Below are 15,072 nucleotides of genomic sequence, written 5' to 3'. Positions count from 1 at the left end.
TGTGACCCGTGCCAAGAGTCAAGGCCCAGTCCCCCCAAAACAACTCCGGCTGAGTGGGAACAGCCTGCTGGTCCTTGGTCTAGGATCCACATTGATTTTGCTGGCCCAGTGGGGTCTCAGTATTTTTTAATAGTGGTTGATGCCTTCTCCAAATGGTTGGAAATAATAGCAATGAACAACATAACCACAAGTGCCACTATCAAGGTATTGAGCAGACTGTTTGCATCCCATGGTTGCCCTGATCTCTTAGTGTCTGACAATGGGCCACAGCTAACAGCCAGGCAATTCGAATTATTCCTAGATGGCCTAGGGGTCAGGCATGCCCTCATCTCGCCTTACTCGCCCTGGGCTAACGGGTTGGCAGAACGTTACGTACGGGTGGCAAAGGAGGCATTGCACAGGTCAGGCCCTGGGGATGTGCAACAAAACTTGGACCAATTCTTACTAACCCAGCACATTACCCCTAACTCGCACACACATGTAAGCCCTGCAGAGTTATTGATGGGAAGGAAGTTGAGGTCACCATTAGACAGGTTAAATCCAAGGTTCTGTGTTAATAATAACCAAATGTGTATGAAACCAGAAAGAGAAATGTATTTGGGACAAAATGTATATGTAAAATGTTTTGATGGAAATGTAAACTGGATGAAGGGAATTATTGTTAAGCAAAACGCACCCAAGACTTATGTTGTTAAACTAGAGGATGGTCGTTTGTGGAAACGACACATAGACCACATTCGGAAACGAGCTGAAAATCAATTGCCACAACCCGCTGACATGGACTCTCCCCCTTCAACAGACTTTAGTACATTGCCCGAACTAAGAAACACGCAAAGAGACTTATCGGGCCAGGGGGAACCATCCAGCGACGCCGAGCCATCCTCGTCCTCCGAAGCCTTCGTTGGGCCTGCCAGGCCAAGTCCGCCGCACCGGGAGAACAGCCGCGAGCCATCCTCCACAGTCAGTGGCGAAGGAGAAATTGAACTGCGCAGGTCAGCGCGAGAGCCTCGGAGGCCTCACCGATTGGACGACTTCGTCACATGGCTTTCTTGATGGATGAGTCCAACTATGAGGGGAGGGGTGTTGTATCCTGAAATGGCTACCTTGTAACTCTGTAAATAGTTTGTTCCTCTTTCCAGCGCTGTCTGAGCCCAAGCAGGAAGTCGCTCCTGATTGGCTCAGACGCGGCCGGCTCTAGCTTTGGCGGGAACCGCAAAAGTATAAAAGAAGCGGTTTCTCCAGGCAGAGTCAGTCGGTACTCGCTGAAGTGTCACTTTACCTTGCTGAGCTGTCACTTGTTCTCTGAGCTGAATAAAAGTACCGATTGCTCAAAACCCTGTCTCTGGGTCTACTTCACTGGCGACGAACGAACGGAAGAAACTTCGCGTGCAACATGGACAAAATCCAGATCGGCCAGGCTCCGGAACTCTTCGATCCCGAGAAAATGACATGGGACGAGTACATGGCCACCTTCGAGATCTTCCTCGAGGCGGCGGGAATGCAGGACGCCGGAGCCGATCGCAGACGGGCTATTTTTCTCAACTACTGCGGCGCAGAGATCTGTAGACTTGCCCAAACTCTCACCGAACCAGAACAAGCAAGAACCACAGCGTGGGACGTACTTCAACAGAAACTAGCGAGCCATTTCAAACCAACCAGACCAGCCATGGTTTACCGGCATCAATTCCACATGATGGCTCAGAGAGAAACCGAGTCGATCAGCCAATTTACAACGCGGCTTCGAACGGTACTTGCTCAATGCAAGTTTAAAGACCCGGAAGCTCGCCTCACCGACGCCTTGGTTTTCGGCATGAAGAGCAACACAGTGAGAAATAAACTCCTCACCGAAGAAGAGCCGACTCTACAAACCGTAATTAAATTAGCGCAGACCGCGGAAGCAGCCGACGCAGCGGCAAGAGAATTAAAAGAGCACGGAAGGCGAGAAATCATTGCCAAAATCGACGCCGAGTCTCCCAGCGCCGTGGGAACAGACGACCTCAGCCAGCCAACTAGCAACGGGGACAACTGCCTCCTCCTGCAAGACCAGCCGAGACACCCTAGAGCTACTCACCCAGCCCCCTGCGCGGGCTGCCGGGGAAATCACCAGCGCCATCGATGCCCCTTCCGAGATGCTACTTGCCGCCGTTGCAACCGGAGAGGCCACATCGCCATCGCATGCAGGGCAACGGCACCAGAAGAAACTTTTGCCACACAACAATACCAGCGACCTCAAAACCAGCCCCCCCAATCGCGAGAAAGGAGACCGTTCCGCAACTCGGTTCAAAGGAACTACTCAACCGCTAACCGCGACTACAATAGAGGTAACTCTCAATTTTCCGTGAATAACACGGCAACCAAAAAGGGGGCTAAAATTGTTATCTCATTGTTACTAAATAACCAGCCTTGCTCAATGGAGCTGGATACGGGCTCGAGATATACCATCATGCCCTGGGAAAAATTTAAACTATATATGCCTAATGTGTCTAAGGCTGACCTAACTCAAACCTCTTTGGTGATCAGAGACTTCCAAGGGGGGGTAATCTCGGTCCTGGGAACAGCAAATGTACCTATTGCATTTAAGAATGTTAAATGTACCCTTCCCATGCTTATTGTGACGGGGGCCAAACACTCCCTGCTGGGTCTAGCGTGGATGGAACCGTTGGGGATCGAAATTTCGGGTGTGTGTAATGTAAACTGTGATAATATGCCTAACTTTGTGAAAGAGTTCCCTGAAGTGTTCAGCCCCACCTTGGGATTGTATAAGGGACCCCCTATATCTTTCTCTATTGACCCCAAGGTCCCACCGGTTAGACTGAAACCTCGCAGGGTCCCCCTTCCGCTTCTCCCCAAGCTAGACATGCAGCTGGACAAACTCATTAGTCAAGGTATTTTGGTCCCTGTGGAACAGGGGCCATGGGAAACTCCCATAGTGACACCCCTGAAGCCAGATGGCTCTTTAAGAGTTTGCGCTGATTACAAATCAACCCTGAATAAGGCACTCCAACACCACCCCTACCCCATCCCGGTTGTGCAACAACTCTTACACTCCCTGGGGGAGGGAAAAAGGTTCGCAAAGATCGACCTGGCACAGGCTTACCAGCAACTTCCGGTCGATGAACAAACAGCAAACGCTCAAACGATTGTAACGCACAGGGGGGCTTTCAAATGCACGAGGTTACAGTTTGGGGTAAGCATAGCCCCAGGAATATTCCAGAGCATCATGGAACGCCTATTGTCAGGGGTAAATGGGGCAATTCCATATTTTGATGACATTTTAATTGCAGGGGAAAACCAGGAACAAGTGAACAAAAGAATAAGGGAAGTACTTAAGAGGCTACAGGACAAAGGGCTACGAATCAAGCCTGATAAATGTGTCTGGGGAACTAACAGTATTGAATTCCTTGGGTATAAAATAGATAAAGAAGGTATCCACCCCACAACAGAGAAGCTGAGAGCAATTAGAGAAGCCCCAGAGCCACGAGATAAGAATGAGTTGCAGGCATTTTTGGGCCTCCTTAATTTTTATTCCGTTTTTTTAAAGCAGAAGGCAACAGTAGCAGAGCCTCTCCATCGTTTACTCCAGAAGGAAGCCCGCTGGACATGGGGGAAAACTGAACGTGAAGCTTTTTCTCAAATAAAAAATTTATTAACTTCGAAAAGTGTAGTAGTCCAATATAGTGCTTCACTACCCATTAGGCTCACCTGCGACGCTTCGCCGTACGGCATAGGAGGAGTCTTAGCTCACGTTCTACCTAATAAGACAGAGGCCCCAATAGCATTTTTTTCAAGAACCATGACCAGCACAGAGAGGAATTATAGCCAGTTAGACAAGGAGGCTCTAGCATTAGTGGCAGGGGTGAAGAAGTTTCACAATTACATTTTTGGAAGAAGCTTTGAGCTAGTCACTGACCACAAACCCCTACTAGGCCTGCTAGCCCCCAACAAGCCCACTCCACCTTTTATGTCTCCAAGACTAATCAGATGGGCTCTTTTCCTCTCAGGGTATCAGTATGAGCTCACCCACAAGGGGGGGAAGGAAATCAATCATGCAGACGGCCTCAGCAGATGCCCCATAGCAGACTTAGTGGAAGACCCTGTTCCTTCCACAGATGTGCTAATGATAGAACTCGAGGAAAACCCACTAACCACAGCAAAAGAGGTAGCTGCACACACGCAGCAAGATCAAATCCTTAAACAAGTGGTGAACTGTGTTCTAAAGGGATGGCAAAATGATATTGTTAAACCTGAATTGTGTGAGTTTAAAAACAAAAGGCTTGAATTATCGTATGTAAAAGGTTGTTTGCTGTGGGGGGATAGAGTGATCATCCCCAAACGCCTAAGGGAAAAGGTACTCAAAATGTTACACGTGGGCCATCCTGGGATTGTCAGGATGAAGAGCCTAGCAAGGGGGCATTTATGGTGGCCAGGGCTAGATGCTGATATTGAAGGTTGGGTTTCAAAGTGTGACCCGTGCCAAGAGTCAAGGCCCAGTCCCCCCAAAACAACTCCGGCTGAGTGGGAACAGCCTGCTGGTCCTTGGTCTAGGATCCACATTGATTTTGCTGGCCCAGTGGGGTCTCAGTATTTTTTAATAGTGGTTGATGCCTTCTCCAAATGGTTGGAAATAATAGCAATGAACAACATAACCACAAGTGCCACTATCAAGGTATTGAGCAGACTGTTTGCATCCCATGGTTGCCCTGATCTCTTAGTGTCTGACAATGGGCCACAGCTAACAGCCAGGCAATTCGAATTATTCCTAGATGGCCTAGGGGTCAGGCATGCCCTCATCTCGCCTTACTCGCCCTGGGCTAACGGGTTGGCAGAACGTTACGTACGGGTGGCAAAGGAGGCATTGCACAGGTCAGGCCCTGGGGATGTGCAACAAAACTTGGACCAATTCTTACTAACCCAGCACATTACCCCTAACTCGCACACACATGTAAGCCCTGCAGAGTTATTGATGGGAAGGAAGTTGAGGTCACCATTAGACAGGTTAAATCCAAGGTTCTGTGTTAATAATAACCAAATGTGTATGAAACCAGAAAGAGAAATGTATTTGGGACAAAATGTATATGTAAAATGTTTTGATGGAAATGTAAACTGGATGAAGGGAATTATTGTTAAGCAAAACGCACCCAAGACTTATGTTGTTAAACTAGAGGATGGTCGTTTGTGGAAACGACACATAGACCACATTCGGAAACGAGCTGAAAATCAATTGCCACAACCCGCTGACATGGACTCTCCCCCTTCAACAGACTTTAGTACATTGCCCGAACTAAGAAACACGCAAAGAGACTTATCGGGCCAGGGGGAACCATCCAGCGACGCCGAGCCATCCTCGTCCTCCGAAGCCTTCGTTGGGCCTGCCAGGCCAAGTCCGCCGCACCGGGAGAACAGCCGCGAGCCATCCTCCACAGTCAGTGGCGAAGGAGAAATTGAACTGCGCAGGTCAGCGCGAGAGCCTCGGAGGCCTCACCGATTGGACGACTTCGTCACATGGCTTTCTTGATGGATGAGTCCAACTATGAGGGGAGGGGTGTTGTATCCTGAAATGGCTACCTTGTAACTCTGTAAATAGTTTGTTCCTCTTTCCAGCGCTGTCTGAGCCCAAGCAGGAAGTCGCTCCTGATTGGCTCAGACGCGGCCGGCTCTAGCTTTGGCGGGAACCGCAAAAGTATAAAAGAAGCGGTTTCTCCAGGCAGAGTCAGTCGGTACTCGCTGAAGTGTCACTTTACCTTGCTGAGCTGTCACTTGTTCTCTGAGCTGAATAAAAGTACCGATTGCTCAAAACCCTGTCTCTGGGTCTACTTCACTGGCGACGAACGAACGGAAGAAACTTCGCGTGCAACATGGACAAAATCCAGATCGGCCAGGCTCCGGAACTCTTCGATCCCGAGAAAATGACATGGGACGAGTACATGGCCACCTTCGAGATCTTCCTCGAGGCGGCGGGAATGCAGGACGCCGGAGCCGATCGCAGACGGGCTATTTTTCTCAACTACTGCGGCGCAGAGATCTGTAGACTTGCCCAAACTCTCACCGAACCAGAACAAGCAAGAACCACAGCGTGGGACGTACTTCAACAGAAACTAGCGAGCCATTTCAAACCAACCAGATCAGCCATGGTTTACCGGCATCAATTCCACATGATGGCTCAGAGAGAAACCGAGTCGATCAGCCAATTTACAACGCGGCTTCGAACGGTACTTGCTCAATGCAAGTTTAAAGACCCGGAAGCTCGCCTCACCGACGCCTTGGTTTTCGGCATGAAGAGCAACACAGTGAGAAATAAACTCCTCACCGAAGAAGAGCCGACTCTACAAACCGTAATTAAATTAGCGCAGACCGCGGAAGCAGCCGACGCAGCGGCAAGAGAATTAAAAGAGCACGGAAGGCGAGAAATCATTGCCAAAATCGACGCCGAGTCTCCCAGCGCCGTGGGAACAGACGACCTCAGCCAGCCAACTAGCAACGGGGACAACTGCCTCCTCCTGCAAGACCAGCCGAGACACCCTAGAGCTACTCACCCAGCCCCCTGCGCGGGCTGCCGGGGAAATCACCAGCGCCATCGATGCCCCTTCCGAGATGCTACTTGCCGCCGTTGCAACCGGAGAGGCCACATCGCCATCGCATGCAGGGCAACGGCACCAGAAGAAACTTTTGCCACACAACAATACCAGCGACCTCAAAACCAGCCCCCCCAATCGCGAGAAAGGAGACCGTTCCGCAACTCGGTTCAAAGGAACTACTCAACCGCTAACCGCGACTACAATAGAGGTAACTCTCAATTTTCCGTGAATAACACGGCAACCAAAAAGGGGGCTAAAATTGTTATCTCATTGTTACTAAATAACCAGCCTTGCTCAATGGAGCTGGATACGGGCTCGAGATATACCATCATGCCCTGGGAAAAATTTAAACTATATATGCCTAATGTGTCTAAGGCTGACCTAACTCAAACCTCTTTGGTGATCAGAGACTTCCAAGGGGGGGTAATCTCGGTCCTGGGAACAGCAAATGTACCTATTGCATTTAAGAATGTTAAATGTACCCTTCCCATGCTTATTGTGACGGGGGCCAAACACTCCCTGCTGGGTCTAGCGTGGATGGAACCGTTGGGGATCGAAATTTCGGGTGTGTGTAATGTAAACTGTGATAATATGCCTAACTTTGTGAAAGAGTTCCCTGAAGTGTTCAGCCCCACCTTGGGATTGTATAAGGGACCCCCTATATCTTTCTCTATTGACCCCAAGGTCCCACCGGTTAGACTGAAACCTCGCAGGGTCCCCCTTCCGCTTCTCCCCAAGCTAGACATGCAGCTGGACAAACTCATTAGTCAAGGTATTTTGGTCCCTGTGGAACAGGGGCCATGGGAAACTCCCATAGTGACACCCCTGAAGCCAGATGGCTCTTTAAGAGTTTGCGCTGATTACAAATCAACCCTGAATAAGGCACTCCAACACCACCCCTACCCCATCCCGGTTGTGCAACAACTCTTACACTCCCTGGGGGAGGGAAAAAGGTTCGCAAAGATCGACCTGGCACAGGCTTACCAGCAACTTCCGGTCGATGAACAAACAGCAAACGCTCAAACGATTGTAACGCACAGGGGGGCTTTCAAATGCACGAGGTTACAGTTTGGGGTAAGCATAGCCCCAGGAATATTCCAGAGCATCATGGAACGCCTATTGTCAGGGGTAAATGGGGCAATTCCATATTTTGATGACATTTTAATTGCAGGGGAAAACCAGGAACAAGTGAACAAAAGAATAAGGGAAGTACTTAAGAGGCTACAGGACAAAGGGCTACGAATCAAGCCTGATAAATGTGTCTGGGGAACTAACAGTATTGAATTCCTTGGGTATAAAATAGATAAAGAAGGTATCCACCCCACAACAGAGAAGCTGAGAGCAATTAGAGAAGCCCCAGAGCCACGAGATAAGAATGAGTTGCAGGCATTTTTGGGCCTCCTTAATTTTTATTCCGTTTTTTTAAAGCAGAAGGCAACAGTAGCAGAGCCTCTCCATCGTTTACTCCAGAAGGAAGCCCGCTGGACATGGGGGAAAACTGAACGTGAAGCTTTTTCTCAAATAAAAAATTTATTAACTTCGAAAAGTGTAGTAGTCCAATATAGTGCTTCACTACCCATTAGGCTCACCTGCGACGCTTCGCCGTACGGCATAGGAGGAGTCTTAGCTCACGTTCTACCTAATAAGACAGAGGCCCCAATAGCATTTTTTTCAAGAACCATGACCAGCACAGAGAGGAATTATAGCCAGTTAGACAAGGAGGCTCTAGCATTAGTGGCAGGGGTGAAGAAGTTTCACAATTACATTTTTGGAAGAAGCTTTGAGCTAGTCACTGACCACAAACCCCTACTAGGCCTGCTAGCCCCCAACAAGCCCACTCCACCTTTTATGTCTCCAAGACTAATCAGATGGGCTCTTTTCCTCTCAGGGTATCAGTATGAGCTCACCCACAAGGGGGGGAAGGAAATCAATCATGCAGACGGCCTCAGCAGATGCCCCATAGCAGACTTAGTGGAAGACCCTGTTCCTTCCACAGATGTGCTAATGATAGAACTCGAGGAAAACCCACTAACCACAGCAAAAGAGGTAGCTGCACACACGCAGCAAGATCAAATCCTTAAACAAGTGGTGAACTGTGTTCTAAAGGGATGGCAAAATGATATTGTTAAACCTGAATTGTGTGAGTTTAAAAACAAAAGGCTTGAATTATCGTATGTAAAAGGTTGTTTGCTGTGGGGGGATAGAGTGATCATCCCCAAACGCCTAAGGGAAAAGGTACTCAAAATGTTACACGTGGGCCATCCTGGGATTGTCAGGATGAAGAGCCTAGCAAGGGGGCATTTATGGTGGCCAGGGCTAGATGCTGATATTGAAGGTTGGGTTTCAAAGTGTGACCCGTGCCAAGAGTCAAGGCCCAGTCCCCCCAAAACAACTCCGGCTGAGTGGGAACAGCCTGCTGGTCCTTGGTCTAGGATCCACATTGATTTTGCTGGCCCAGTGGGGTCTCAGTATTTTTTAATAGTGGTTGATGCCTTCTCCAAATGGTTGGAAATAATAGCAATGAACAACATAACCACAAGTGCCACTATCAAGGTATTGAGCAGACTGTTTGCATCCCATGGTTGCCCTGATCTCTTAGTGTCTGACAATGGGCCACAGCTAACAGCCAGGCAATTCGAATTATTCCTAGATGGCCTAGGGGTCAGGCATGCCCTCATCTCGCCTTACTCGCCCTGGGCTAACGGGTTGGCAGAACGTTACGTACGGGTGGCAAAGGAGGCATTGCACAGGTCAGGCCCTGGGGATGTGCAACAAAACTTGGACCAATTCTTACTAACCCAGCACATTACCCCTAACTCGCACACACATGTAAGCCCTGCAGAGTTATTGATGGGAAGGAAGTTGAGGTCACCATTAGACAGGTTAAATCCAAGGTTCTGTGTTAATAATAACCAAATGTGTATGAAACCAGAAAGAGAAATGTATTTGGGACAAAATGTATATGTAAAATGTTTTGATGGAAATGTAAACTGGATGAAGGGAATTATTGTTAAGCAAAACGCACCCAAGACTTATGTTGTTAAACTAGAGGATGGTCGTTTGTGGAAACGACACATAGACCACATTCGGAAACGAGCTGAAAATCAATTGCCACAACCCGCTGACATGGACTCTCCCCCTTCAACAGACTTTAGTACATTGCCCGAACTAAGAAACACGCAAAGAGACTTATCGGGCCAGGGGGAACCATCCAGCGACGCCGAGCCATCCTCGTCCTCCGAAGCCTTCGTTGGGCCTGCCAGGCCAAGTCCGCCGCACCGGGAGAACAGCCGCGAGCCATCCTCCACAGTCAGTGGCGAAGGAGAAATTGAACTGCGCAGGTCAGCGCGAGAGCCTCGGAGGCCTCACCGATTGGACGACTTCGTCACATGGCTTTCTTGATGGATGAGTCCAACTATGAGGGGAGGGGTGTTGTATCCTGAAATGGCTACCTTGTAACTCTGTAAATAGTTTGTTCCTCTTTCCAGCGCTGTCTGAGCCCAAGCAGGAAGTCGCTCCTGATTGGCTCAGACGCGGCCGGCTCTAGCTTTGGCGGGAACCGCAAAAGTATAAAAGAAGCGGTTTCTCCAGGCAGAGTCAGTCGGTACTCGCTGAAGTGTCACTTTACCTTGCTGAGCTGTCACTTGTTCTCTGAGCTGAATAAAAGTACCGATTGCTCAAAACCCTGTCTCTGGGTCTACTTCAGCCATGACAATGTCTGCTGAACTGATTAAAAATGCTTTATTTAATGGAAAGTGGAACTGAGAGCTTTGTTTTTAATACCAGCTGGAACAGTGTACCTTTTAAAGTCTGTAAAGAAGATAAGGAGTTATAGAAATCTTTCATCTTGTTTTAGTGTTAGGATATTTTTTATTTTTTATTATTTTACCTGTCAAGAGAATGATGGGGAAAAATGAACAACAAATACAAAGAATGGAATAAAAAGCAGAATCAACAGAAAAAAGAGTGGGAAAGATGGATTATAGATTTAACATCAGACAAAAACCAGGGAAAAAACAATTATTTATTTAGGAATAGATCGAGCAGATTATTTTTTTAGATTTCAAAATATAGAAGAAGAGAAAGGGGAAAAATGTTGGAACCAATGGAGGATACCAAAGAAAAGATATTAAATGAGATTGAGGGAATATTTAAATTACACACCAGATATGCAATGAGACACAATTTACCAAGAGAGGTTCATGTAAGATTTACAAAGAAAGCAACAAGAATAGAGATCTTACAGATAGCAAGGAATAATCCAATAAAATACAAAGGGAAAGAGATAGTGGTGCAGAAACAAATACCAAGAAGATTTATGAGAAAAGGATATCAGTTTTTGACAAAATGCTTAATTAGAAAAGGGGTGAATTTCAGGTGATTTATACCAGAAGGAATATTGGTGAATTGGCAGGAACAAAGACACAGATTGGATTTGTTAGAGAAAGCTGATTTTTTTTTAATGATCAATATCTAGGGTCACATGAGGAAGAAAGACCGAGGGAGGAAAGAGAGAGTAGGTATTCAGCAGAGAAAGATAAACAAACAAAAGAGATGGCCAAGGAATGAGAAGAAAAAGTAATGAAGCAGTGGTTAGGACAAAGGAGGCTAAAGATCAAAGAGAGGTAAGAATGACCAGATCAGCAAAAACAACTAACACGTAACTATGGAAGAAGAAATAAAAGCAATATAGATAAATATTAGTGGACTAAATTTGGCAATAAAAAGGTGAATGACATTTAACAAATTGGATAAATTAAAAATGGTTATAATATGTTTACAAGAAGTTCATATTAGAAAACAACAACAAAAACTTTTGGAATGTTCAAAATTGGGAGAATTATACACCGCCTTAACACATCAAAATAAGAGAGGAGCAGCAGTGTATATCAAAAAGACAATAGAATCTATTGCCTATTTTGCTGTGAGCCGCGCCGAGTCCGCGGAGAGGGGCGGCATACAAATCTAAATAATAAATAAAGAAATAAAGAAAGAAGATGAAAGTAATAATCAACCATAAAACTAGTACTCTTAGCGGCAATATATGGCCCTAATGACAATCAAGAAAACCTATATAGAAAACTAAACAGAAAAATAATAGAATTTGAATATGAATATATATATATATGTTAGGTAATTTTACTACAATAACAGAATAAGATTTGGATTATAAAACTATAAAGACAGATAAGAAGCCTAGGAAAACTCTTCAAAAAACTTTCTTCACAATGGTGGAAGAATTAAGTATTCAAAATGCTTGGAGAAAAATATATCCAAAGGGAAAAGAATATACATTTTACTCAAATAGACATATGTCATGGTCTAGAATAGATATGATGTGGAGTCAACTGATTTATTAGCTAATATAAAAGATATAAATATTGAATCAAGCACATAGGCAGATCACAATCTGATTATAGTTACATGGAAGGGACAAAAAAAGAGGTTAAGATGGACATTAAATCAAACAATATTAAATGAAAAGGAGTTTCAACAAACTATTGAGAAAGAACTAGTATTCATTTTCAGAGAAAATAAAAAGAAGATACTTCATTACAAAATGTGAGGGACACAACTAAAGCATGTATCCGAGGACTGACAACAACTTATTTGGGAAAAAGAAATAAAGAGACAAACTAAAAAAAAATTGGAAGAGGGATATAAGAAATTATAGATGGAATTACAGAAATATACACAAAATAAGAAGATTAAAAACCAAATGGACTTGAAAAAACATTAACTAGAATTTAATTGAAAAAGAAGATTTGGCAGTTAAAATAAAGACTTCCAAACAAAACTTTTTTTGAAAATGCAAATAAACCAGGAAGATGTTTGGCATATAAAAGGAAAAACGAGAAAGGAAAATAAAAGTTCATGAATCAATTAATGGATGAGGAAGGAATTGTATGTTATCGGAACAAGGAAAAGGAAAAAATAATCCAGAATTACTTCGAGAAGCTTTATCAGCAAGAAAAAGTTGCAGGGGAAAAGATAATACTTAGAAAAAAGCAAAATTACTTAAGAAAATGTATCAACCTTAATATTTGCTGCTAGCTTGTCAGTCAAATCCTCAGGAATAAGGCTGGAGAGAAGTGATGCCTTTTAGTTTTTAGACATAATGTGTGAAATAAAACAACTCGAAGATTTTTCTGACATTGCTGCATTTGACACAGATGGTACTTACTTGATCTATTTGATCAAGTACAACATGAATAAACGTGACAATACCTTCCATTTACCAGACATCTGGAAACTAGGCCTAATCAATAAACGAATCCCAGCCACAAAAACTGATACCAGACCCAGAACAACAGAGGAAGCCACCACCAATCAGCTCACCAGACCCAAACGCATACCCACCGAACACATAGCCAGACCACAAACTCGGAGCCAAACCAAAGTCCAGGATATTACACCACAGACATACATTACAAAACAGTTGACTAGTCTGCAGGCATCAACTGCAACAACTACTTAGGATGTCAACCTTAATTTGCAAACATCAACTAATATGCATACATCAACTGGGTCAACTATTCAAGGTGTTACCCACCAACTAATCAGTTTGTTACAACACAGCCAACCAACCTGCTTGCAGCAGCTGAGCTAGCACTCCACACACACACCACCAATATTTATAGAAGGACGGCAGCTCAGACCGCGCTTTGTTCGCCCAAACACAAAGCTGAAAGCACTAGCCTGAAGATGAAGAGTGGGACCTTGTTGAAACATTGCCAAGATTCTATCAATCTTAAAGACCTGAATACACCAAGACCTACCTAAATACATACATACATACATACATACATACATACATACATACATACATACATACATTTGTTTTCATAGGTTTCAATGGGTATATATATATATATGTAGATTGTTATGAGTTTGGGTTTTTTTCCCATGTAATATTTTGAGTGTCTTTGTGATGTTTTGGCAAAATCACATTTTCCATCATTAGGCTGAAGTTATTGGATTCTGCTGCTCTGAGTATAGTTTGTTTGCAACTGCTGTTTTTTTCCTTTTAAATAGTGATGGGGATGGACTTCTGTTTCAAATGTTTCAAGTAGATTGGGTGGCTGTGTTGTAATGTCCACAGGAAATAAACTGAACTCACAACAATCTATATACGTGTGTGTGTGTGTGTGTGTAAAATAAAAGGAAGCAGTGTGCTCCCTCCCATATTTGGGTATAGAAGAAAAAAATAACTTATAACTTTTCTCTGGTATGTTCTGCCGGGCTCTATGGTATGAGTCTCCAGAAAATTCAAGGGTACAAATTTCAGACACACACACACTTGAAAGTTCAAAAACAATATTCTTTATCACCAAAATTCAAAAGAAACAAAGCACCCTTTTTGTATTGCAAAGAGCACTTGTCCCAAAACAACCTGGTAGTCTGTACAATCCCTTTAATCAGTCCTTAAGTACTTAGCTAGCAGCAGTGAAGGAACATCACAGCCCTCCTTCTGCTTTGGTTTCAAAGTCGTGAAAAATCAACAAAGTCCGGAAACAGCAAGGCACAGTCCTAAAGAACAACGATCAGATAATCTTCCACAATGGCCAAGCCAGCACACTGCTATTTATATCAGCAGGTCTAATTACTGGAGCCCCACCCAAACACAGGTGGCCTCTCTTATCTCCTGCAATATTTCTTCAATTGGTCTCTTTGATGCATAATTCTGCGCATGCGTGGGTCTAACACTTTCTCATCCGAATCAACTGAAGATAATGGACATTGGCTTCCTGGGCTGTGTGCCAAGCCCCCCTCTTCCAAGTCACCCCCTCCTTCTTCTTCGTCCGAGGAAACTGCACTACCTGACTCTGTCAGCAATAAAACAGGCCTATGACATGTTGATGTTTCCTCTGCATCCACCTCCACATTCCTTGGGGCAGGAGCTGGGCCAGAGCCAACATGGTACAAGCTGAGAAGAGGAGGACCTGTGGTCTAGAGGTTAAAGCTACTGCCTTACAGGCAGACTCCCCAGGTTCAAATCCTGGTAAGGGTATGTCTAGCTGATGAGAGCAAAAGAAGCTAAAGGGCATGCATGTGCACCAGCGTGCCTTCCGTCCCCTGTCCTAATGTCCTAATGTCTCTTTTATGTTTATTCCAAATGTTCTTCTTATCTTCTAGTGATGTATATTACTCTAATTTATCCTCTAAAATCTATATTATGTACTAGACAAAATAAATAGAAAGATATATATATAGGTGGGTAGGTAGGTAGATAGATAGATAGACAGACAGACAGACAGACAGACAGACAGACAGACAGACAGACAGACAGACAGACAGATCTATGCTAGTCTCCTTTCCTTTTCATTATCAGCAAAAATATATAACACATATAGAATATAGTTTGTTCGCTATAAAAACTTAATTGCCTTTGATATGGCCCCTGGAGGGGTCAAGAGGCAAAAAGGAAGCAGTATGCTCCCTCCCATATTTGGGTATACCAGGATCATTTGACAGAAAAAATATATTAAAAGGTGAT

Source organism: Erythrolamprus reginae, chromosome 1 (genome assembly GCF_031021105.1).
Source record: "Erythrolamprus reginae isolate rEryReg1 chromosome 1, rEryReg1.hap1, whole genome shotgun sequence".
Taxonomy (NCBI): Eukaryota; Metazoa; Chordata; class Lepidosauria; order Squamata; family Dipsadidae; genus Erythrolamprus; species Erythrolamprus reginae.
Note: the sequence above shows the minus strand (reverse complement) of the source record.